General features: G+C 45.0%; 1 long non-coding RNA gene across 1 annotated transcript; it reads right to left on the bottom strand.

Annotated features, from left to right (window-relative positions):
- Positions 1-5220: 5220 nt before the first annotated feature.
- Positions 5221-6353, bottom strand: LOC140683559 (uncharacterized). The gene is made up of 2 exons (XR_012054731.1): positions 6276-6353; positions 5221-6131 (listed from the first exon to the last, which is right to left on the bottom strand). It is a non-coding gene; the product is annotated as an uncharacterized lncRNA (long non-coding RNA).
- Positions 6354-6949: the final 596 nt, after the last annotated feature.

The following is a 6949-nucleotide window of genomic DNA, read 5'->3' as shown; positions in this document are numbered from 1 at the left end:
ACCTTCCGTACAGCAAACGCAAAATAGCTGGGGAAGTTCTCCTCTGTCACAAAGCAGCACAAATTCCCCTCGTGGGCCAAACCCTGTTGTTCAAGGGATCCAAGAGTAACTCCAGGAGTGCACCAAGCACCTACAGCCTGTACCCGAACTGAGCACTCAGATGGGACCCAAACAAAGGAAACCAGACCAAGAAAATGGCCCAAAGCATTGCACATCTGAGAAAAAACCCTCACTTTTAAAAATTTAAAGGTTTATTAAATCTTAACAAAGGACTGAATAAGGAAAACTTGCAGCACTGGGAGTCTCTATGAACATTACATAGAGCAGCTCATCTATCAAATGGTTGCTCTGCCTTTTATACCCTTCATCCCGCCAAAGTTTTGTCAAAGTTTTGCCATCCACTGGTGGAGATTTCTTTCTTACATCTTGACTGGAGGTCAGGTGTTGTTACACCACACCTCCTGGTCACAAGCCGGCCCTCCCCAAAAGCCCTGACTACCAAGGCTATTGCAAGGGGGAGGGGAAATAGGACTATGGGAGCCTATATTACAATAACATCACTATACATTTTTATATCCACATAATATCTACCTCTTAACAGTGAGAGCCAACTGTTACATTACTCATCTATAGCACACAGAACCAGGAGAGAAGGCACTGTTGGCATAACAGCTGAAACAATTCCTAACAAATCTCCCACATATCTGCACATTTATTGGATACGCCCAGGGCTCCTGAGGATGTACATCTCTGCCTTTATTCCCCTTTGGAAGCAGTCAAACTGGCAGCACCTGCCCACCAGCAGGAGCTGCTCCGAGCTGGGAACACGACTGGTGGTGCTGATTTCCAGAGGCTTCTGTGTCCCAGGAGAAGATAAGGAAGGAGAAGATTGAGAGGTGCTGGCGCTGCTGCTGCTCTGTGCCAGAGAGCCCCGGCTGGGCAGGGCACGGCGCTGCAGGCTCTTTCTCCTGCCAGAGCTGGGCACACCTGGGAACAAGGCATGGCAACTTGTGGGGAAACCAAGGGCTTTGTGGGGGCTGCATTGCTCAGCACACAGCCAGGCCATGTGTGACACAGAGTTCTGGCACCTAAAAAGATAAAGCAGAGGCAAATAGCTGGGAGAAGTTTCATTTTGACCTTTCTTACCTGTTCACAGAAGTTGCCAAAATGAAAGTTACAGAGCAGGGCCTGTTCCCTGCTGCCAGCTCAGGATTGGAAAGGAGGCATTTGTTTATTTCAGTACTCGGTGCATAGGGAATCACTCCCCTAACACCTGCACACCCAGCAATCTCACTTATTAGTTTGTATTCATGGAACTAAGACATATTCAATACTTTGCTGAAATTCACAGGCTAAACATTACTCCAAATTATTTGACATATTTAAATAATTTCTCAGAATTTATTGACATCAGAGTAGAAGTATCCTGTAGGTCCCTGGTGGTCATTGCCACAGGTTCAGGAGGAGACTCATGCACAAAAGAATCTAAGACACAACTGGGCTTGCCAAGCAAATGTATTCCATTAGTTGCAGTAGCAAATAATACCAACCCCTGGATTCCCAAAAATCCGCTGAGCAGGAGAAGGAGATGGAGTGTGGTGTTCGGCGACAGGGGCAGGTAGGCAGTGCACTTCCAGGACATGCCCTGGATCAAAACGGTGGGCATCTCATCCTTCTCACCCCTCCAGCCCAGAACCAGGCCTTATACCTCCTGCTCAGGAGTGGAATTTTCCCAGTTACAGCATCAGCTCACACATGGCTGGCATGTGAGATGAGGCCAGGATGGGTCCAGATACCAAGGCCATGCCAACAACGGCTCCATTATGCATTGCTCCCCTTTCAAACCTTAACTGCCCACCGATTGACCCATACATTGTTTCTCTTTCAAGGGTCCTGTTCCCACCCATTAAACAATACACTTTTCTTCATTGTCTTGTCAACCTGCTCAAACACGGATCAAATATGGCAGGGCCTCGGACATGACTCCGGTTCCTGACACAGTCATTTGGGAACTATTCCATTCCTCAAATTCTCCTTTGCTGGTCAAGAGCCTCTTAAAAACATATCTTCCCTCTGAATGCATTCCAGCTACCTTCTTAGCAGGACCACTCTCTTTATTCTCAAGGCTAAAATAGCACTTGCACACATTAGGCACTGCAGTGGGGCAATACAGGGTTCAGCACTGCCTGTTAAAGCTAAAGGGATTCACAAGCTTAAGCCCTATTGAATACACTTAACATTTCTCCTTGCTGTTCTGGGAATCAACACAAGCATTTCATCAACACACCCTTCAAGTGCTCTTGCTGAGTGAAGCCACATGGCTGTGTCAATACAGCAGCTGGGACTCAGTTTTTTCATGCATAGAAAGCCAATTTTTTATTCACAAAACTAATTTTTATACCGTTTCCACAGACCTCATGTTTAATTCCAATTGCCTGGTTCTTTTCTTGTCCACACAATTCACTGCTTAGAAGGTGTTTTTGTGTGGACTTGCTAAGACTCTCTCTTTTACTCAGGTGTTTACAATTTTCCTTTGTGGACTCCCATTGGACAGATTTCCTGATTATTACAGATGCAGTTTTCTTACCACAAGAGCTTGTTGTGCTAACTGCAGTCATGATTTTCCACATGGGAATTTAGCTAGCTGTACGTAGAAGACATAACAGGCCAGCTGCTCATTTTTAGGAGAGTAAGGCCTGATTTTATAAGGCCTTTCTTTGACAATACCCCCTACCTGTGTGCAACACATTGTGACTTTCTTTGAGAAATTAAGGAAGAAAACACAGATTGCCTACTGAAATATTTCTGCTCTCTTCCAAATCAGTTCACAACTCAAGCAAAACCCTCAGGCGCATCCCCGATTCCCTCTCTCCCAGCAGCTCCAAGCTGCGGCATGGCACAGCTCTTGCTGCGTGCCAGAGAGCACAAAGCAGGCTGGCCTGCTGGCCCTGAATATTTCTGCAAAGCACTCTGCAGGTCACAGCTTTGCTGTGGCTCAGTGCAGAAGTGCAGGCGCTGCCTCGCAGAGCTGTGTGAGGCACTGGCTCCTGCAGCCGTGAGCTGACAAGCTGTCCCTGCCTCCCGCTGGCCCATGGTCCCCTGGCACAAGCGCCGTGCCTGAAGGACGCTGCCCTGTGCTCCAGCCTGCCGAGCAGCCCGGCTCCCTGCCCCGGTGCCCAGAGTGCTGCACACACTGCTGACCTTTGCCAGGAGTCGCAGGGCAGCCGGCACAAGAGTGGGAATGCTGAGCCAGGCCACCGGCCCTCGGCTGCCCTTGGCCTTTCTCTCCTCGGGGCAGTGAATTGCCTGCAGCTTCATAAGAGATCTGAGTGGGAGAAGCCCCGGTCAGTCAATCCTGGGGCTTGGTAGCAAGCTCATCTATGATATTTGGTAACATCTCACCCTTCCTGGTTTAATAAAATTTGTAATTTGTTCTCTGTCTTCCATCTATAAGGGCCCTTTGCAAACAGGAAAACAGAAGACAGCATGGGCCAAATGTCCATGGAAACTGCAGTATTCATGTTCAGGATCTTTTATGAGGGAACTCAGGCCACAGGCACAATGCTTATATGTTAGAACTTATCTTTAAAAAACAAAAACCATTCAAACTTTAACTGATTTAACCCTTATAGAAAAGTCTAACTATTAAAAACAGCCTGTAACCCATTTATGCCTTGAAGAAAAACCCAACACCCAGAAAACAATCTGTAAACAGAAAAAACAATTTGTAAGCAAGAAAAAGTTTGTAAGCATGAGAAATAGTTTGTAAATAAATCAAGTTCTTATATAAACTGTCCATGAAGTAGGTAGACTTCAGGATGTTTGTCTATGCTTTCCACTGTCCACTGAAGGGTATTTTAGGCAGCTGAATATCATAGGGTTATTATACCGTTATATTATTTACTTAAGACTCAAAGAGGGGGGTGTACCCTCAGCCCAACCCCTTTTACCCCCTTCTTCTTTGTATAATAAGAAAAATAAGGACAAACATAGTTTTTGAGCACTGAGTGGATCTCTTTTTCACTATGAGGACTTGAAAAAAAAAATTCTTCCGGATGAGTGAGAGTGAAAATTTAACAAAGTAAAAATCCATTTGGATTTAGGTGAAATGTACCACTTTGAGCTTGCTAGCATACGTGAAATATGTTGTTTAGTCTAATAACTACAGCACTAGCAAAGTTGTCCCAGCTAAGGAAGAGATAAGAAAGACTCCTCAGTCCTTGTAACAGACAGGGCAGAATGACCCAGGTGTTCTTTCTGTACTTTCTGACAAAAACTGAGTACAAGTGTAACTAGAGCTAAGTGTAACGCAAAATCAGCATAATGAATATGCATGAACCTATTGTGAAATTCTATGCATATGGAAATTAGGGTAATAAAAAAGGATCGGGAGTTCTCAGGGGTGCGCATGTCCATTGAAGGGCAATGTGTCCCGACATGCGTCCACAGCGCTGTGAATAAACATACCATTCCCTACAAATCTTTATTGGAATTATGGGGTTTTGATTTTTCTCCGCGTTTCATGAGGCTTTTTTCATTTATCTCAATGGAGCATCTAGGTTTCCTAATGTATTTTTCTTTACCAGCCAGGTTCATGGCTTGATCAGGGCCATCAGCTTGGCTGGGGGAGGATTTTTGTATTTATACTTTAAAAACAAACTTTTATTAATATCTAGTGCACAAAAATTTTAGACACAAATAACAGCGCAAGTAATACACCCTTCTCCCCTTGTTAAAAGTTAGTAATTTTGTTAGTGATTTAATAAGACGACTTTTTACTTTTAAAATGATGACAAGTGGCAGAACTTCAGTTAAAGAACTGTTATAAGTAAAAATTGATCTAGCTAAATTAAAAGTAATAAAACCAGGTTTTATTTAGTGATCAAATTCAGTCTGAGCTAGCTACAATAAAAAGGACAGTGCTGAGCCCGGGATCAGCACTGGATGAGACACAGGTCTTACTGCTACAGCATAGGGTCCTTTATGTTTCACACAAGACTGTCTCTCTTAAGCGCTTTTTATACAGTTTATTTTGCTTGAGGCAGAGTTTTAGTGATCAGGCTTTTTTTCCTATTTAGAGTCTTACATATTTATAGAATTTCTTTTCTCTGTGTTGGTGTCATGGTTTGACGCTGGCACAATGCCAGCGCCCCATGAAAATACAACTTACCAATCAAATGCTGTGAAATGTGATCAAGAACAGAGCAAAGCAGGCCAAACTTAATAACAAAAGAAAAAGCTTTATTACACTACTACTACTACTACTATAAAAGGAAAAGAAAGGAAAGGAAAAAAACACACAAAATTCGAAATGAAAACCTTCCAAAACATTTCTCCTCCCTCCACCCAACTCCACTAAACCCCAGCGAGACCCATTTGGATCCTTAATCAAGTTTTCACCCTTCAATATAATCTATACTGAGTCCATCGGGGAAGAGAGGAGTCCCCCTTGCAACCATAGACCCCCAGGAAACACAACTGCCACCTTTTGTGTTTCCAATGTCACACGTGGCACCGCCCAGACACACCGGGCCAGTGTGACATTCTCCTCTCCATGTCACAGTGCTCTCACCACCGTGCATGGACAGAGACTGCTTATAGGGCCCCTTTAAGGATGCTTTGCCAAGGACCACCAGGAACAACAGTCCAGTATCACAATTCGGGACTAGAGTCCCCCCCATTTTCCCCTGGGGCCGAGGGTCCAAAAGACAGAGATCGCCTTCTCTTCTTCCTGAAGATGGAGGGCATCCTCACACCCTCCTCAGCTCTCTCTCTGTCCACTCCAAAACTGGTAGTTGCTGCAGAAGGTCTCTTGGCCCACCAATGCATCCCCCTAAAATGCAGTCCCTCTTGAAAAGAAAGAGTGGTTCAGTCTATGGTAAACAAGCAGAGTCCAGCCAAAAAGCCACTCTATCATCTGCCCCCAACCTTCTTCTCTAAACATCTGAGGTTTCAAGCTGTCTCTCTTTTCTTCAAATTCAGGAGGAGTAATATTTCATAAAGCCTTCATTTCTCAGGAAGGGTTAAAAGTCCCAACTCCCAAGGATGGCTCGCTGCCCAGGCTCCAGCTCCCACAGCCCGGCTGGGCACCTTGCGGCCCCCCCGCTCTTCTCCTTCCCTGCGGCGAACTGCTGATAAAACCACCGAGTCTCTGTCTCTTTTTCTCTCCTGGGAGATAGAGAGACTCTGGGGGGAGCGGAGACATCCCAGATTTCTCCACCCTTCCATCTGCAGGGGGCCAGGTCTGGTTGCAGCCCCTTCACCCTTGGGCCTACCTCCACAGGCCGCATGGCTCCCCTCCCCCACCCAGCCCGGGCTGGGCAGGGGAGAGGTCCGTACCATGCGGTGACCGGAACCAAAGAAAGAACGAGTCCTCCTGGGAATTCCGCTTTTAACCCCTCTGTGTTCTCAGAGGCGTGTCCACCTTCAATTGGTCACCCCAAGTGTCAGTATCTAAACCTGACCCCTGACTGGTGAACCTCTTCCTTCTAAAAAAAAAATTCTCTTCCCGTGTCAAACCATGACAGTTGGTGAGAACAAAATGGTGTCTGGAGAGTGATGTACACCCCTGACTGAGTTACTGGAACTTGGCATTGAGATGCATTTCTCTGGTGACTCTAGCAATCTCAATCTTGGGTAGTTATTGAGAGGATCATTGCTTGGGAGTTACTAGGATCACTTTGAGAAACAATTTATCTCTGGGTAAGCTATCCGTATTTGTTTGTAAATTAAGTTTTCCTCCTTTTTGTCAGGGGTGGTCTCAACATATGTGAGGTAATCTCTTGGCTCAGACTCACATGTTTTATACAAATATTTCTTAGTAATACTAAACATTACATCTATATTTTACTTTATAGGCACAAATTACTCATATTACATATAACAATCCTTCCCCTTTTAAATTAATACATTAATTCGTGCTTTTCTAAAAAGCTTTGTATTTAGTGGA

The sequence above is a fragment of the Taeniopygia guttata genome, chromosome 3 (genome assembly GCF_048771995.1).
Source record: "Taeniopygia guttata chromosome 3, bTaeGut7.mat, whole genome shotgun sequence".
In the NCBI taxonomy this organism is placed as follows: domain Eukaryota; kingdom Metazoa; phylum Chordata; class Aves; order Passeriformes; family Estrildidae; genus Taeniopygia; species Taeniopygia guttata.
Note: the sequence above shows the minus strand (reverse complement) of the source record. Positions and strands in the feature narration are given on the sequence as shown.